This window comes from Mercenaria mercenaria, chromosome 18 (genome assembly GCF_021730395.1).
Source record: "Mercenaria mercenaria strain notata chromosome 18, MADL_Memer_1, whole genome shotgun sequence".
In the NCBI taxonomy this organism is placed as follows: Eukaryota; Metazoa; Mollusca; class Bivalvia; order Venerida; family Veneridae; genus Mercenaria; species Mercenaria mercenaria.
This window is the reverse complement of record NC_069378.1, coordinates 15906712-15927438: the sequence shown is the minus strand read 5'-3', so window position 1 is coordinate 15927438 and position 20727 is coordinate 15906712. Positions and strand designations below refer to the sequence as shown.

General features: G+C 33.8%; 1 protein-coding gene across 1 annotated transcript in view; it reads left to right on the top strand.

Annotated features, from left to right (window-relative positions):
• Positions 1–913: 913 nt before the first annotated feature.
• Positions 914–20727, top strand: part of LOC123539210 (uncharacterized) — a 54734-nt gene continuing 34920 nt past the window's right edge. Inside the window, exon 1 of the mRNA XM_045323739.2 lies at positions 914–968. The gene's annotated coding sequence lies outside the window, so the exon portion shown is untranslated. The remainder of the gene's footprint in view (positions 969–20727) is intronic.

Genomic DNA, 20727 nt, shown 5'->3' with positions numbered 1-20727 from the left:
CCCCTGGCGATTCCTCTCTCGTAGTTGCCTGTCCTAGCCCGCAACATTTCTTTGCTGGCCTCTCCCGGCTGCATGCTGATGCCTTCGGCGACCACGACCACGTGGCATTATCAAAGCAGAATTTCAAAATCAAAATCTGTATGCGACCAAAATAGGTATAGCTGTCTAAAGTAAAGTTTTCTTGTGTTGAAAGTGATGTGTCGATATCTGACTGAGAAAAGTGCACGGGATTTATGTGCTTATATACTGTAGCGACTTTAGCGCGTTCGTAAACAGAAAAGCGGGAACCAACATGAGACAGCGAATGCAACGATAAAGCCCGAGAATAACCAAATGCATAGCAACCGATAATGTTCGTTAATATCAAGACAGATGACAATTTCTCCGAAAAAAAGATTGAATTATTTTAAAAGAAAAAAAATTTTTATTATTTGAAGTACAAAAATATCAAAAGTAAGAGCAATAGCAGTAACAGTCTCTTCCTTCCCGCGATATACCACAGAGATGAAAGATAATGAATGTACTAGTACCTTCCTTGCTTGGCGCTCAGCATTGAAAGAATAGTACTAGGACTAATCAGCCCTGTGTCAGTATAATGTGAGTAAGTAGGCATCAGGCATGAGCCCGCACTATAAAGTTGGAAACTGCGTTCACTGCTACATGAAAAGGAACGAAAAATGCTGAAAAACACGTAAGCCAGATAACACACACGCAAGTAAGACCATGTAACCAGAATAATCTGAGACCTTTTCACTTTTGGCTAGGATACCATAAAGTAGATTGGTATTTATCAATTCGCTGTGATCAACCCATCCGCTGATAAAATTCATTAACATGATTTATCGTCCGAATTAATTTAAATGTTTTTTTTATAATTGCATTTGTATGTCGACAGTTATCTGCATGGTATAAAGTGAAAAGTAACGTATATATTGTGTTCGAAGGACCTGACAGGAAAAAAAAGCACTGTAAGTAAAAAAAATACTTTACTTTTATATTTGATGAGAAGCAGCATATGTATTATTTTATAGTTTTTATATTTTTAATGTTGCTGTTCTTTTTCGGGGATTTAGTTGATTGTTTTAGTTACAAATATCTTTGATGTTTTAACCTTCGCTCTAAGGCAAACATTCTTTCATCAAATTGAATTCTTTTTTATGAACCTAAAACGTATATGTGGTATTAAAAGTCTGAAATTGTTGAAACCTGCTACAGAGACCAATGATCAAAATAAAGTTAACACGTTCTTACCTACATACTGAAGAGTATAGGCTGGAAACATTTAAGCGACTAGTTTTATAATGTAAAAATCAAAGATGCCATTCAATTCGATTTGCGAAATTATAATGTTTTATGAATTTTGTTTTTGCTTTGATATCTAAAGGTATACAGGTCATGTCAACATGTATATCTTTAAGTCTAATAAAATAAAACAAAACTGACCACAAAATGGTAAAGGTACTAATAGAAATAGAATATCTTTCAAATCGCCAGTCTTTGACCAAAGCTTACACTCGGTTAAAGGTGACCCCTCTTCCGAAAAATTTGTGTTTCAATTCATCCACTCTTCCCTGCTTGTATGAACCAAGTTATAGAATCGTGATACCTCTTTTCGAATTACATTAATGCCTTTATATTACAGTAACACATTATGTTTTAAAATAGTTACCTTTTATTAGCTAGTCAAAGACATTGATAAATATTTTAACAAGACGACAGTTATACAATTATGTAAAATGAAAGTTTCCTCAACGTTATCTTTAAATACATCACTAACACATAAACAAAATAAGCTAAATTTAGTACGTACATTGTTTGTAAATACGTCCCATTAACAACGTCGTATAAACACATCTGCAGATTTGTGTACTTGTAACATTATGCAAATGTTGAGTTCTGCTCTGTAGGGTATGGAATGTAGCATGCATTTCCACTACCGCCCATGAAGAGACTTACGTGTTATTGGTACTGTTTAGATTCTCAGCATGACCTTTTTGGCCTGGGTGGTTCCAATACTCCCGCTTTCATAGCCTTGGATATTGTATAACCACCCCTTGGATATATTGCCTGTTTTTTAATTTTGTCTTTTGACAGTTCCTGTGATATGCAGGCCCCATAACATCAAAACCCCTTTCTAAATTCCAGTTTTCTTAGTTCTTCCCATTGCTTTCTCGTTTGGGGCAAACTCATTACCCATAACGCCGCTTTTCATGGAATAACTCGCCACACGTGTATCATTGAAGGTTCCGTGTGCACTGCCGTTTAAATACATATGCGGATGCCTCTAAATTGCTTTTTGTACTTTTAGCATGTGTAAATTTTGAATTCTGCTCATCATGGGGCTAGAGGGCGTCGACGGTTGCATGCATTTCCACTACCGTCCTATTCAACCACAGACACTTTGGGTATATGACACCCCTAACCTACCCCGCCCCTGCCAACTGTTACCCAGTATCTTAAGCATTTTAATAAATGTACTGAGCGTAGGTGACGATCATTAAATGGTTTAGTTACAATTTCAAAAGGCAATATTTTACCACCAATGCTCTATAAAATTAAAGATGGGCATCTCTGAAATTGTAATTCAGTAATTTAGCTACAATTAGCGCCTCGCTTTGAAATCAAGGTATGAATCGACGTTTCTATAACCATTCTGTCAACTGATACCGGTTTTGACAACTTGTGTCTATATCAATGTAGTTATACACCGGATAATATATATTTAAAATGAGATAATAGCTAAAATGTTGACAACACGTAAGAAGTTTTCACTTTTAACGCAAAGAAAGTTAGGATTTCAGACAAAAGACTTATAATGTAAAACGAAGAAACATTTTGAGCGCCCTCTTCGAGTATAAGAGGTCGTGATATTCCAGTGAGGTAAGACTATAGGTTGGGTCATTTCGCTCACTGAAACAAATAGATACCGTCGTTTACATGACTGAAAACGTGTTTTATAAAGTGTTGAAAAAGACGCCCGACCCTAGCACACATGAACACACATGCATAAATACCTTTAGAAACTTTAACATATATTGGCTGGCCCTTTCAGTAGGAGTGACACTATGATAAACAATACCCTTGCCTTTACCTTTATACGAATAACGATATGACAATGTACAAGAACCTAATAAATCCCGAAGGTTACGTCGAACAATTCGCGTGACGTTACGCTGGTGAAATGGGTATAGTTTGTAAAAGCATTCATTTTAATAACAAGAATAGGTGTTTGTTTTGCATGCAACATCTAGTTATATTTGCTAAGGAACGCCATAAGATAATAGGTAAGGGTAGATTTCTCGGAAACACAGAGCACCAAAAACACAGCCCCAGTGCCTCGTATTTGCACAGTAGGCCAACAACAAAAGAACCTATAATTGAAATATATTTCAGACGGGTTGCTTCGAACATCCAATAGGTACATATTAATTTATGCTAAGTATAGATGGAGGGGAAGGAAATGGTAAGGAGCAAAATTGAATAGGAGGTGGGGGCAGGACCCGAAGAGAAAAGTTGAACAAGGACGAATATATACAAGGGAATGCCATGTTCTTTAACAACAGTCGCACTACAACGTAAATCACAATAGCGCAGACATTCATGTACCAGAGGCACACGACTTCAATCAACTGAATAAAATAGAAAAACGATCAAGCAACACACCAGAAAACAGTAGGCCACCGTAATAGATTCACAAGTATACAAACTCATCCACACAAGTAGGAAAAAACAATGAAGTATCGTCTTCACACTGGCCATAGCTTTATCAATACAATACAAGACACATAAAACAACCAGTTGAAAATAGGGGCACCGCCTTGGAACGGTCAGTAACCTATACAAAGGAAACTGGGGGGTTAAACGAGTTTAGGGTATGTCAACCTCGCACTTACCCTATTTTCAACAAGTTAAACAACACAATGTAAATAAAATTCCCGCTGAGAAAGGCTCTAACATTAGTGCATAAATAATAGATAAATAAAGCAAAACATAAAATTAAGGTTTAATTGCAACCAATGTGCTCAACAAATTGTCTGAAATCAGAGGAACAAGAGCCTAACTTTTCAGGGCACGACTTAGAAAATTTAAAGACAAAAATCAACCCCCTCCGTCCGTTGTATGTAGTGTTTTTGGAGAAAAGCATCATGGAGTCTTACACTTTATTAGTCATCGCACCATGTACAAAAGCGCAGCAATTAATTGTAGAGGTGTCGATCACTAAACGTGCACTGTGCTTCACGATTTTCGGATCGTATCCTCATTAAAATTTGATAAACGTTTTAACCAATTTTACAAATATTTGATAAAAATAAGGGGGATGTTTAATTTTCCGAATTTTATAATCTACATCTCCATAGTATTCCGGGTATGTAAGTACAAGTTTTAAAATTGTTTTAAGGGTCGTATTGTATTTTTCTAACAGTTCCGACGATCTGTAGTAAAATTTACTAAAAGCTTTCCGTCGCTTATGATAACGGTAACCCTGTTATAACAATTTCTTGGTGATATGAAGATTGCTGTCATTTAAATCATCTATCTTTGAGCAAGCTCTTGCAGAACGAATAAGCTGTGAAATATAGACACCGTATGATGTTGCTTGAGGGACATCTCAATCAAGATAGGGAAAGCTGACAATTTCAAAATGAAAATCGTCCCTTTTATCATATATTTTCGTTTCTAGGTTATTATTCACAATTTTTAAATTTAAATCCAGAAATGAAAATGTTATACATGTACATGCACATATGTGGCGAAAATTATGTATCTGGTGTTCATTCATTTTAATTTTATAATCATCTTTCATCAGTAAAGGCGTTACAATATAAACTAATATGAATAACATTTAACTTTGTTCGTGTTTGATCAAGATTTTAATCAGTCTTTGAAAGTATCAAAACTGAAAACAATCTTATTTATATCGCCTTTTGATATAGTCCGCGTATAAAATTATATATTTATGTATTTCATAGTGCTTTAAATTCCAATTATTTAGTTCTGCACATTGTTCTGTCGTTAAGGACAAACCTATTATTTTGACTTTTTTATTTATTTATTTATTTATTTGACTTATTAAGGACCATACGCCCCTTTTCATGGAATTATACGCTAATGTAAAGGTCTCATGTGCATCATAGTATTAACACATCTACGGATGTCTCTTAATTGTTTTTTTTTTTTGTATACTAGTAGCATGTGTAAATGTTGAGTTCTGCTCAACCTAGGGCTAGAGGACGTTGACGTTAGCTTGTATTTCCACTACCGTCTATGAACAGGCTCAATGAAACCGAGCATGCAACATTTTCGCTTTTGTCATTATGAGCGACCAGTGGAGTTACCAAATTTTCTGTTTTTAGAATCACACTTGTATATTCCTTATATAAATATCAGGTTAACACAAAAGTCAAAGCATTTCAAGGTGATCACAAGTACGTATGCTTGCTTGTGTTGTGTTTTAATTCGCAAGGAATATATAGATTAGATTATCGAGAAAAATCCAGTTGCATTTAAATATCTTTGTAGCTATGTTTTTGAGAACAGGTGACCTTCCACAACACTGCGGGGATTCGAAGTCAATGATACTAAACACTTAAATATATTGAACAAACTTTCATGTAACTAACAACATGATTATTCAGTACGTAATTAAATGTAGGGCACTGTACCAATTCTAACACACTTTTACAAACGCCAACCATTTATCTATATCCATCTGGTACGATCCTTTTATGCAATTATGTTCTTTGAGTTCAATTCTCGGATAGGTATTATCTTATTGTGTAACTGAAATGTTTCTTAGAATAACGTGTTTTACTGGCAAAACGTACTTGTTTTAAAAGTTTAGAGATTATATATACTAACCAGAAAGCACCGCATAGATATACATGACTTACTTCTCAAGAACAGACTCCATCAAATCGATTCAGTTCGTTGCGTTCTATGCTTCAATAACTACTTGATTAATAGCCTTTCAGTGCCCTGTAAAAAGCTTCTCCATGTTGGTTTCAGTGTTGCTAAACTTCTCCGTCCTTTAAACCGGCGCTATGGAGCGTGAAAGATGTTGCACATTTCATTTCTTCCAATAAACAGACCATTGCGTTCAATGTCTCAAAAGCATTTTTGTATTTTTTATGTTTTTTTAGCTCACCTGTCACAAAGTGACAAGGTGAGCTTTTGTGATCACGTGGCGTCCGTCGTCCGTCGTCCGTGCGTCCGTGCGTAAACTTTTGCTTGTGACCACTCTAGAGGGTACATTTTTCATGGGATCTTTATGAAAGTTGGTCAGAATGTTTATCTTGATGCTATCTAGGTCAAGTTCGAAACTGGGTCACGTGCCTTTAAAAACTAGGTCAGTAGGTCAAATAATGTAAAACCTTGTGACCTCTCTAGAGGCCATATTTTTCACAATCTGTATGAAAATTCGTCAGAATGTTAATCTTGATAATATCTAGGTCAAGTTTGAAACTGGGTCAACTGCGGTCAAAAACTATGTCAGTAGGACTAAAAATAGAAAAACCTTGTGACCTCTCTAGAGGCCATACTTGTGAGTGGATCTTCATGAAAATTAGTCAGAATATTCATCTTGATGATATCTAGGTCAAGTTCGAAACTGGATCACATACCATTAATAACTAGGTCAGTAGGTCAAATAACATAAAAACCTTGTGACCTCTCTAGAGGCCATATTTTTCATGGGATCTGTATGAAAATTGGTCAGAATGTTCATCTTGATGATATCTAGATCAGTTTCGAAACTGGGTCACGTGCCATCAGTAACTAGGTCAGTAGGTCAAATAATAAAAAATATTTTTCAATGGATCTTCATGATAATTGGTTAGAATTTTTATCTTGATGATATCTAGGTCAGATTCAACACTGGGTCACATGAGCTCAAAAACTAGGTCACAATGTCAAATAATAGAAAAAAACGACATCATACTCGGTTTAAAACTGGGTTATATGGGGACAGGTGAGCGATTCAGGACCATTATGGTCCTCTTGTTTTTGTTTGTATACTTAGGATATGGATTGGAGTATGGTGTAACTAAATAGCTTTTTGATTGATCAAACCCAAAATTCTGTCTGTAATGTACATGTAGCAACGCGGTCCATTGGTAGAAACATCTATATAGTATGAAACATTATATAATTGTTATCCTACTGCATTTGAATACTTAATGTACGTCATATGAAAAATATAAGGTTAAATGTATATATTGTTCAAGCTGTAGTATAAAAGGCACATTTAATGAAATAGTACATATTATTCACGTTTGATTGTTATGAGAAAGGCCTAGCCGCTTTATTCAACAGGAACACTAAGTGCTACAGATTATACTAATTGAAAACAAAGACGCCTCAATTTTTAAACTGACTGCCTCACGTATTACCTATTGACAAATTCATGGTATTTAGAGAAAAGAAAGAAACTTTTACATTTAAATTCATTAGAATGTTTCTGAAGTTTGAAGTTTCTGATCTTGTGTCAATAGCAACATTCACATTTGTTAAATCATTCAACACTGATTGAGCATCCGATCTACTTTGAATCTCGTTATAGATAGGAAAACTTGGTGTTTGCCTGATTTCGTTATGTTTATTTTCGCGGGTTTTGTAAGTTTTGTCCCCATTTTATGTCAATTAAACGCGAAAAGTGTTTTCATTTTTCGCTAATTGTTTCTTTGAAGCCAATATCTTTATCAAAGTTTTATGAGCTTGCAATGCACTGAAAAAGAGATAATATTTTGTATAAGAAATACCTTAGTCAATCAAATGAAATGATTTTTCTATCCACTGCGACAAAATGTGAGACTAAGGAAAACAGTGGATTATTAAGCAATAAACTATCGCAAAAATGTGTAGTTATACCGCGCTGAATGGATTTAAACAGGATGTAACTTTAGTGACAAGTTACACGTAATATTTAATGGAATAATATTTTTATTGCTTGAGATTTTGGATGAGGACTCATTGATTTTGCTTACGTAATTGATGTATTCAAGAAGTCTGCATATAGGTATAGAAACAAATTATGAACTGGCCGAAAAGAAGAGCAGAAAATGTTCGTCGGGGAGCTTCTGGACCAGCAACCAGTTGGTGGCTCGGTGGATGACTTACGCTTTGGCCTAAGGAAGAGGCAAACCGGCTTTTTGCAGGTTAAGTCGAAGAGTTAATGAAAGGCCGATTTTTGCTCGCTGAATTTTTGTTAATTCTGTTGTTGTATCCAAAACACAAAAGCCATTTCAGTAATACCTTTTCTTACCATTAGTTTTCATTTTATTTCACTTATTCATTGTATTATATTTTTGTTTCTTAATTTGTTTTCATTTATTAAATACCTGTTTTAATATTGTAAGAATTTTTTGATATTATTCTGACTGCTATTGTCTGTTTGGCCTTCTGTCTTCCGCCCGGTCTGTGCAAATATTAAGTATATTTTCCATTGCGGAAGTTTATCCCCTTGTGCCAAAATCGAACCTTTCTACATATTCTTATAGCCACAGTGTAAGTCTTGAGTTTAAGTCAAGTATTTCTGATAAAGATAAATGTGGAAACGGGAAAACAACACTCTCAAAGACACATGATTTTTGAATTTTATAAAAGACATTTTAACCCTAGTTCATATACTGTTTCTTGCTCATAGAATAGAAGTTAACATATGTCTTCAAATTCATCGTATGCCCTTATGCGAAACGGCTAATTTCTTATCCCCCTTTAAAATACTAAATGAATACAATAGAACAGACAAAAGTGAAAAAAACAAACTCTTTTTTCGAAACTCATGAAACGGTGATATATTTATAGCAGGGAACTGCGTATTAATGTAATAAAACTTTTAGTCGTTTAGGTAAATCATTCAATACAAGCCTTGCTCAAACATACTAATGATGGATAAGGCATTTTATTATTGTTTCTAAGCACAGTACTAGAGATCAAATAATTACATATTTACATATGTACCCTGTGATATATCATTACCTGGTTCAAATCGGGACATTTTGTCTGTACCGCCAATCAATAGTTGGGTGATTATTCAATTTATTGCCGAATATTAAAAGGATACGTCTACGTTAATGATACAGAAGTAAATCGCACTCAAACGCATATTCCCCTGTAAAAGAAAAAAGAACAGGCTTATTTTAATATAGAAATGTAGTATTTTCTCAGTGATGACTCTCTTTTGAATGAAAACTAAAAGCAAGAATGCAGTATTGATATTTAACAAGTATTTGCCAAACGCGCACTTGAAGCAAGACATGTTTTATTTGCGATATCTATTTCATTAATGTATATAAAAGTTTAGTTATATTTACTTAAGCATTGAAAACCCCTTTCTCAAAAGCAAATGTTTGGATACTTTCTGAATAGAATAGAAAATTATGAACCTTTTCGGGATTTCGTTTTTTGTCGAGCGTGTTACACCACCTTCAGTACTCGGAACAACTAACACCGAAACAAGATGAACATTTCAGTATTAAAAAGTGATAGAAAGCAAAAGGTGCGATTATATGCTTTCATTCGTATTTGAACAAGAATTAAATGTTTTGTAACTTGACAGATAACTGAGTTTGTTTTCATCTTTAAAAATGTTTGTTATTTAAGTTTTGCACACTTCACTTGCAATATCATATCAAAATACTAGAATACTTTAAGTAAACATGTGTATAGATACACTCGTTTATATTCATCTACTGATAGTCCATCTATCATCGAACCCTATTAGTTAAGAAACAAAACAAACACATCGATACAAACACAAAACATGTCTCAAGTCTTCTTAAAATAACTGATGATTTTATAAAAAGGGATTTGACAAAAAAATCCCTGTTTAGGGGTAGTATACGCCATTTGGGGTGTCCTTATTTTGACTAAATAACGGAGGACTATTTAGGAAATGGTCGAATTTGTAAATAAATGCTAAGATTATGACATGGATTAATCCATGCATTGACAAACAAACGAATAAAATACGTAAGCTATTATTTCAATTTTATTCCAAGTGCATTATATATACATGGATTAATCCATCTGCAAATATAACATCCATTGCTGATAATGCCTTTATAATAAAACTCCAATATTTATCATAGATCTTCAGGTAACAGTGCATGGATAAATCCATCATTCAGTCCCAGTCATTTCCAAATAATTTCTACAAAATATAGAAACCAATACAATCTTAAGCATGGATTAATCCATCATACAATCAGCAGAACTCTAATAAGCAACGCAATTGACTGAAATCAAGAATTGTTCCAACTTTATCTCATTTTAGTTTGATCAAATACATGATCAGTCCACTTCAAGTGTAATATAAAACATGGATTAATCCATCCTTTCATCTTGGATTGTTATTACAATGTCATTACTGACTGTGATCTAAAATGTAAAACCAAAAACATGGATTAATCCATTCATTGATTTTATAAGAAAATCAATACTTCTACCGAACAGTGCTAGCATTAATTATAGAAAAAGATGGATTAATCCATCCATATTTTATTTTTGTGGAAAAATATTGTTCCAACTCTATTTCATTTAAGTTTGAACAAATACATGATCAATCCACTTCATGTGTAATATAAAACATGGATTAATCCATCCTTTCATCTTGGACTGTTATTACAATGTCATTACCGACTGTCAAATACACACTGTCAGTTAATCTAAAATGTAAAATAATAACATGGATTAATCCATGCATTCAGTCTTTAAGGAAACCAATATTTCTACTTAACAGGGCTAACATTAATTATAAAAAGATGGATTACTCCATCCCTAATTTATTTGGTGAAAAAAATATTGTTCCGACTTATTTTAGTTTGAACAAATACATTATCAGTCCACTTCATATTTAACATAAAACATGGATTAATCCATCCTTTCATTTGGACTGTTTACTGACTGTGAAATATGCAATGTCGGTTTATCTAAAATGTTAAACTAAAAACATGGATTAATCCATGCGTTCATTTTATTATAAGAAAATCAATACTTCTACTAAGCAGTGCTAACATTGATTATAGAAAAGGATGGATTAATCCATCTCTATTTTGTTTAGTGGAAAGATATTGTAAGACCGACTAAAATGTTAAGTAAAAGGCATATACTGATCAGTCCATTTCAACTTGTAAAAGCAAATGCTAATATTGACAGAAAAAGATGGATTAATCCATTCCAATTTTATGTTTGTGAAACGTCTCACAAGTAAAATCAAACACAAAGATTAATTCATCTTTTTTCTATCATGTTTTTAAAATTGCTACATACATTGTTGATATCGATAGAAAAAGATGGATTAATCCATCCCAGTTGCATGTATTGAAAAACAGATAAGCAAACCGTATGAAACGTTTCGAATTTATGTAAAATCATAAAAGACCTGGATTAATCCATCTTTTCTACTTCCAAGTTACCAAACCTTTTTACATTCAGTGTATTAATATAGAAAATTATGAAATAATCCATCTCTTTTTTTTATATTGAATTCTAATATACTTTTCCTGTTGAAACACTCTTACGCTACAATGACGTCATGTTAACGTGCGGTAACTTCAACGTTTAGGTTGCGACCAAGAAAACGCGCTACTATATTGTATCTACTGTTTTAGATTAAGAGCATATTAGAATCAAAATAATTTATAACAAAACGTAGTTTTAACACTGTTTATACATTCGGGCGATGATACGTCGTAAAAAATCATTACGCCTGACGTATAAACGCCCATCCTGCATTAATAGTGTTAAACACTCTTTTGCTATAAGTTATTTCTTAAATAAAAGCACATTCGCGGATCACATTATTATAAAATCAAAGACACGGATTAATCCATGTTTTCCCAAGTTTTTACACTCAATGTTGATATTGATTGAAAAACAAAGAAAAAAGATTAATCAGTCTGCATTTATGATTTACTTATAGTACAAAAACATTGGCTGACCATATCAAAATAAAAATGAAAAAAAAAAAATCAAAGACATTGATTAATCAAAGATGGATTAATCTATCTGCATTTCTTTCAGTACAAAAAAAAAACAAAAACATTCGCTGATCTTACCAAATAAAAATAAAACAAAGACATGGATTATGTGATTCTTTCACTGGTTGTTGGTGCAGATGGGAATTTCCGGCCGAGGCTCTACCGAGTTACCGCGTTTATATACCCGAGGGCCGGATATCTGCACCTAAAACCAGTGATATAATCTCTTTCTTGCAGATACCATTTTTAGAAATAATAAGAATAAAATAATAAAATCTATCGAACGGCTTTCTTTTTAGAACTTTTTCTTATAGCAGCGTATTTAAATAAAATACGGGAAACCAACGTCCATAAATATAATATAATTACTACATAAATCTTCTACATATAAAAAGGTAAAGGTAAAGGTCTTGGCTATTAAAGGGCTAGCCAATTTGGCTTATGAGACACCTTTATTGTGCGTACCAATTGCCTCCAAAATCCTACTACTATGCCAGGCGCCAGGCGGATAAAAGTCGGTAACCATTTAACTAGCTCGCGGCTGACGAACCGGCCTTTTCGGACCGAGTCCCATTACAAACATTCCCCGGACGAGCGCTCCCCATGGGGCTCGAACCTTCGACCTCCCGATCCCGATGCGGACGCCTTTACAACTTGGCCACGGTAACCGATATATGTAATTCGCAGTACGTCATTTACAGCACGAGAGTCACCCAAGGTGTAAGATGGACTTTTCCAGCAGCGATAAAAATACCGAAATTCCCCGTCTGGTAAATAATCTCCAAACTTTCTACATTGTACATTCAGTTCAAATAATTTCCAAATAATTTCAACAAATATTAAAACCAAAAGAATCTTAAGCATGCATTTCAAAATCTGCCTTAATTACATGTGTATAAATATTTATTTAAACGGCCCGGCGTTAAAGGCCTAGATCTTGGTAGTGGGCCAAGTGATTTCTATCTTCATTGGTACAGTTGGGGGCTGATGACTGTTCTAATAAACTAGGGTCAAGTCAGTCTACCTTGCAAATGTATTGTATCAATTAGTAAGAAGGGGAAACAGTGAATTTTATTTTATAAACACGTAATACATATTTGTGCATTTTTTTGAAAAGAAAAGTATTTGTTGATTAAACATCATAATAAAATAATAAAAAAATATGTTACAAATTTCATTAATGTTTTTTAGGGAAAAAATCTATTTTTTAATTTTTTCGAGTTCTGTCTGGAGATGTGCACTAATTCAAACTTGATATCTTATAAAAATGTAACATTTACTCATCTAAAATTTTTGTTTTAATGCTTGCAGAATATTGTGAGTAACATTTGTCTCAGATCGAAAACCGTAGATTTTCAACAACAACAACAACAGCAATAATAATAATAATATAATAATAATGATAAAAATCAACATTCACCGAAAGAAAATCAATTTCTTTCAACTCTACTACACACGTCTTCACGGTTTAGCTGGCACCCCTTCTGTGCTAATTGCCCTCTAATCAGCTACTGTTACATAATCGCTGATAAGCAACAGATAAGATGGGAGTTGGTAATTAGATTGGGGGGACACATATATAGTAGTGGATCTAGGCCTCTACAAATTCCCCCATGCTGTATTGGTCAAGATGGTAGAATTTTTTTTTTTGCCGAGGCAATCCGGATTCGACTCCCGGCTAAAACTGCATGTTCTAATGTTGATTAAATGGCCAGGTTTCATTTTTTTTAAAGATCATTTTAGCCAAAATCTGGAGCCCAGACCCTCAAATATTGATAGAAAAAGATGGATTTTCTGTAGTAAAACACATTCGTGGACTATTTCAAATGGAAGCCAAAGACGTGGAATAATTTCTTTTTGCGCATTTCCAAAATTAAAATAAAAAAAAAACATTCACGGACCATCAGAAATTCAAAATCAATGATTTCGTGCCACCCATCCTTTCTTGCACTTTTCAAACAATTCTGCATTCAACTTTGATATTCATTGATAGATTTTTCATTACAAGCAATTAGGAAGGATTTATATAATAATATATCATTTTCTTTACATTCACAGATCCTTACATATGAGAGAGCGCTATACAGATGGAAAATAATTTTTAATCCATCCCAATCGCAGACATGTTGTAAAAATATATCCTCCGGCCATGTCAAAGACCAAACGTTTTACATTCTTTCAAACTTGTACAAGTTAAATGAACGCTGATACTGACGGAAATAGATGTATAATACAAATATTTCAAAGACTTGAATAAATCCATCATTTCTTCTTGCGCGTGTCCGAACTTTTTTGCTACTTAATGTAAATATCCGATTTAACCCATCCCTATTGTTAAAATCAAATGCATATTTTAATCCACTCTGTTGTTTGCACTTTTACAACACTCTTGCATACAATGCAAAATAATTATGATAATATGTCAACATCCAAAGATTCGAACAAACACGCTGTCCTTCATTCAGTTGATAAAATATCGTCTGCTACCGTCTCGATGATATAGTATTTTGATTATTACGTAACAGCAGTCATTCAGCATTTACTTATAAAATCATTCAGTGAAATTTGAATTCATATCCTTTGATGTTTTATGTATACATTGTTCCAAGATTATTTTGTTTCCGTGGCATTTTGTTTCCGTGGTACTGATATTGTTCAAGATCATTAACATGTTAACATACTTTTAATCAAATGTTACCTAGGCATTAAGAGTAAACAGGTTTGAGTTCATATCAGCTGAATACCAATCACGTATTGACGAGCTTGAAAGAGAAAATTTAAATTTGAAAGACAAAGTTACATACTTAGAGTCGCAAAGCATGCGAAACAATCTTGTATTTGGAGGTTTCCCTGAAGAATCTGGTGAAAATTTGGAAGATAAGTTTCGCAAGTTTTTAGTTAAAGATCTTAAACTAGCACAAAACATTGTAGACTCGATGAAGCTAGAGCGAATTCATCGGATGGGGGTTCCGAGTTCCGACGGATCCCAGCGGAAACGTAACTTCGTTGTGAAATTTACATTTTTCTCAGACAGAGAGCTTGTTCGCCGGCAAAAACATCTCTTAAAAGAAACGGGTTTTTCCTTCATGAGCAATTCCCGCCGGAAATTGCTGCTCGACGCCGGAAATTGATGCCACAGCTAAAGGAAGCTATCAAGGACAACAAGAGAGCCTGGCTGGTATATGACACCCTGTACATCGAAGGTAAACCGGTAAAGTGTAACTAGGACCGGTCGGAGAATGGACCAAAAATCTTAGTTCGGAATTGTAACGGTTTAACTGACAGCAAAATATCTGACCAAGAATTTGTTTCTTTCATAACAAGCAATGACATTATTATTCTGGGTGAGTCATGGACAGATAAAAACTCTTCTATTGATATTGATGGATTTACTACTTTTAATTTTTACAGGAAATTTAGGCATAAGAAAGCTAGGAGAAATAGCGGAGGAATTACAATATTTTGAGAAATTCGCTAAAAAATGGTGTATCTGTTGTTAAAAATCACTTTGACACGATAATTTGGCTCAAGTTAAATGCTCAATTTTTTAACTTTGATAAAGATGTATACCTGTGTGGTTTGTACCTATGGTCGGACGAATCACCGGCTTCACATATTGTTGATGCAAATTTGTTCGATTTACTCATGCAAGATATTAACTATTTTGATAAAATTGGTTGTACTATGATAGCAGGTGACTGGAACTGTCGAGTGGGAATTAGGCCTGATTACATTCTTTGTGACTCAGTGATAAATTTTACTGATGATTTAAATTATACACCTGACCAGAACCTCCCCAGAACCTCACTCGACAGTACGTGCAATAACCGTGGAGTTAAATTATTAGAACTCTGTAAAGCCACGGGATTACGAATCGCCAACGCCGTTTAGGCCATGATTATAATATTGGTGCATATACATTTTTTAACCGTAATTCAAGTAGCGTGATTGATTACCTTTTGTTGAAAGAGACAGATTTTTATGCTATAAATTCTTTTCAGGTATTACCATTTAATATGTTTAGCGACCATGCCGCCTTATCGTTTTGTATCGATGGATTTGAGCCGTGGCGCGAAAATGAAGGGTTACAGTTTTCAGACACGCATAGTTATTATAAGTGGAATGCCGACAATAAAGAAAAATTTAGAAGTAATATTATCGGTAGACTACAGGAATTTAATAATATAATTTTAAATGAAACCTTAGAAATTGATTCTATGGTTAATGCATTTTCTCGTGTAATACTTCAAACGGCAGAACCGTTATTTAAGAATGAGTTCAAACAAAACGGCTCCAAATCGAGGCGTACTTTTTACGACAACGACGGTTGGTTCGATGCGGAATGCGTTACGGTAAAGTCTGAATATAAGAATGCGTTAAGGGTTTTCAATAGTAGCAAGTCTGAGTATAACAGGGTACAGTTGTGTAACTTAAGAAAGCGCTTTAAATTTACTGTTCGCAAAAAGAAGCGGGCATATAAATTAAGCAATCACTTGAACTAGCAAAATTGAAGAATAAAAAGCCTCGAGATTTTTGGAAGCATTTTAAATCAAAAACTAATAAATCCGATCACAATATCCCAGTAGAGAGTTCAAATCTTATTTCTCAGAACTATTTAGCGAAATTAGGACAACGGTAGTTGATGATGCCGAGTATTTTAATGAGAACAGCGATTTTAATGTGAATAATCCTACATTTGATGAACTAAATGCGCCTATTAATCTACAAGAAGTTACCTCGCAGTTAAAAAACTGAAACGAAACAAATCTTCGTGCCCAAGTGATAATTTACTTAACGAGTTTTTTATTGAAACTATCGATATTCTTGGAAGTCATATTACTGACTTATTTAACAAAGTTTTTAATTCTGGTTATTTCCCGGAAATCTGGACACAAGGTTTTATAGTGCCTATCCATAAGAAAGGGGATAAAAATATACCAAATAATTATCGTGGAATCACTTTACTCAGCAATCTTGGTAAACTTTTTACCAGCATACTTACATTGCGAGTAGAAAAATGGTTCGAGGAAAACAATGTTATTTCGGACTCCCAGTTCGGTTTCCGAAAGGGTCGTAGTACAGTCGATGCAATATTTGTATTACAAAGTTTAATTGAACATGCTTTAACACAGAATTTAAGATTGCCTTGCGCCTTTATCGATCTGCAAAAGGCATTCGACTCGGTCTACCGTAATGCCCTGTGGTTCAAACTTTATGGTATGGGTTTCGATGGTAAAATACTAAAAATGTTTAAGGCTATGTACGCAGTGGTAAAATCTTGTGTTAAAAGTTGTAACCAGTGCTCAGATTTCTTCGAAATATCCATTGGCTTAAGACAAGGTCTTAATAATTCACCAGCATTATTCGCCCTTTTCTTAGAAGACTTAGAACTATTTTTACAAGATACAAATACATCAGGACTGACTTTATATGATATATGTGTGATCATCTTACTGTTTGCTGACGATATGGTTATTGTTGGAAATTCTGTGCAGGATTTACAAAATAGCTTAAATAGGTTATGCGAATATTGTGAATACTGGAGTTTACAGGTCAATAAGAAAAAACGAAAGTGGTAGTGTTTCGAAAAAGGGGTCCAGTTAAACGCAATGAATGTTGGTATTTTAATGGTCATCTTTTGGAAGTAGTAAATGACTTTAATTATTTGGGCGTGGTATTCAATTACACTGGTTCATTTGTATTACATAACCAGTATGTAGTAGGAAAGGCACTAAAAGCAACAAATACATTGTTGTGCAATTTAAGTAAGTTGAATTAAGCCCACCTATATCTCTACAACTATTTGATTCGTTCGTTGGTTCAATTCTTCAATACGCCTGTCCAATTTGGGATTCTCTAAGTCCAAAGAAATAGAACGCGTGCACTTAAAATATTGTAAGGCAATTTTGGGAGTCAGACAAAGCACAAGTAATGCGGCCGTATACGGCGAATTGGCACGGTATCCGTTATTTATCTCGAGACATTTTCAAATTATCAAATACTGGTTACAACTTCTATCGTCCAATAACATACTACTAAAATACATTTATAATGATTCGTTTAACAAATGCTTAAATGGTAAAGCTAACTGGGCCAGTAAAGTTAAGCACTTGCTATGTCAGTATGGCTTTCTTGACGTCTGGAATTATCAGGACAGTGTCGATTCCAAGACATTCTTGCCCATTTTTAAACAAAGGCTTATAGACTGTTACGTCCAACAATGGCGGGCAGATTTACAAAGTAACAATGTTCTTAACAACTTATATTTTTATGTAAAAGACGACTTTGTCCCAAGTGACTATCTTCACGTTCTTAATACAAAAACCTTACGTCAGGCACTAGCTAAATTGCGTGTTTCAGCCCATAACTTGCGAATTGAAACAGGTAGGCACGGTAGAAATCGTATCGAAAGGGTCGAACGAATCTGTCAGCTATGTGAGTCGCGTGACATAGAAGACGATATCACTTTGTCATTAAATGTAAAGTATATGAGCAGTTACGACACCAATTCATAAAATCGTATTTTTATAGACGTCCCAGTATGCACAAATTCATTCAGTTACTCAAGTCAGAAAATAAAGTTGTTATTAGAAATCTCGCTAAATACATTCTTCAAGCTAATAAGAAAAGAAATGAATTATTGAATCCTGAAGCTTATTATATATAGTATGTTTGCGTGTGTATGTGTTTTATAATTACATGAGTCAGTAAAATAGCTCTTAAAACGAGAAAATACGCTCTATTAAATTTTTGACCTTAAAGTTCATTCTCCAAATCCTAATTATTTTATTTTTAGTTTGCAAATTGATTATTTTTCTTTCCACTGTGCCTGTGACAACAAGAGACATTAACTATTTAAACAAGTACTGATATAATGTAAGATCGTATGTGTAATAGAAAAAATATTGTTTGTAAAGACTTATCGATATAACATATATTTTGAAATGACCATGTACATTATGAATATTGTATGAATGTTTTTTACAACGAGGTACCTGTATATGTGTACAAGTTGAATAAACTATGTTCTGTTCTGTTCATTAAACTGATTAATCCATCTCAACAGTTTCAACATTAATTTACATTAAATTCATACACACTAATTATAAAAGGCAAAGTACCCTGCGCCGCTAATTGAATCGTCCAATCAGCGGGGACACGCATTGTGTGTTTATCTAGCCCGAGGCGATAACATCCTGTCGAAGTGACCGCACTCGAGAATATACTCTGTCATTAATTCTTCAGTGGAAGACTTGGACAATAGGGTAAGTACATATTTGATTTATAATTATCTTTTAATTTTAATTAACTGAATTAAAAAAAAATATGAATAGTGCGTTTAATTCTTTTTTTTTTAAGAACACATCATTAAATTTATTTTTGTGCATCCGAAACACGAGTTTCTTCGTATTCAAATGAAAATGTAGATCTTATGAATTGCTGTATAACGAAATAAAAGTGAATGAAGAACATTTCAACTGACTACATTTTGAAATATCGATATGAAAAATCCAGAATATAGCCGGAAACAATTCATTCATTCATTCATTCATTCCATCAATCAATCAAAATTCATTTAAATATCATTTCATTAGTAATCGACATCAAACATTGATGTTACAAGGGTTTGAAATAAAGTCGAAGAAAAAATTTTATCGTGCAAAAGCTTTTCATGAATGCCATTGGAATTAAACGAGAAAAAAAAGTTACAAGGAAAAAAAAAAGCAGCTACAGTACCGATAAAAAGTTTCATTTCGTATAAGCAAATTTCTTTACGAATGAATTGGGCGACACAGACATTAATTAATTCATTCGTTCAAAACTGTAATCTCAAAAAATGCATTAATGAAGTTTTAATAATTTTAGATATTCATCTTAAGAAATTGGGTAATCTAAGCGTCATATTATACTGTCAAAATAACGCTATTTCAAGACTTAAGTGTAAGCAGTTTTGATGTATACGTAATATTGTTTCGAAGTTATATCTGTCACTACGAAATAAATTTACACACCCACTCCTTTGTTTACCTAGGGTCTATATATTTCGGAAAGACTTGCATGAACAATATATATCTCGCGGGAAGGTCTATATGTGCACCGGTATTCTATTACACTAGCCAGACCTGTTCACGTGCACTTAGAGACATGCGCACGTGCATCACAAATTATTCTGAAAATAGAGGTCGTCTGTTAGTAAATTATTCGAGTAGGTCTGTAATTCCGATCTTGTAAAGAACAACAACAACAAAAAAAAACTGTCAAACTATAATAATTCCTTTCATTTTAACTACCACTGATTAGGCATGTATACAATATTACATAATTATTTCGAATGATTGGCAACTCCAGTACAGAATAATGTATATTAAATTGGTTCCAGGATGAAATACCGAAGCTGAATGTTACTCTGCATAATATCTTAAATTTCATTTAGGTTAATCTATGAGATTTGGATACTTTTAGATTTTATTAAGTACTAGTGCGCCTTCCAATTTGGAGCTTTATCTTCTTTACTCATCAGTCGGCTGTTACTGCAATGTATTTTTCTTTCAAAATTACATGATTCCGAAAGAGTGCACTTGTGATACACAGTAAAATGTGCATTATATACAGGGACGAATCCAAGATTAGCGCGGAGTTTCTAGGGGACCCGTGATCCGTGAATATGCTCCCTCGGACAATTGTTTCTGATGTGTAATTGAAATAGTGCAATCTCATTTTAATCTGGGCGTGACTATTTGAGGCATAA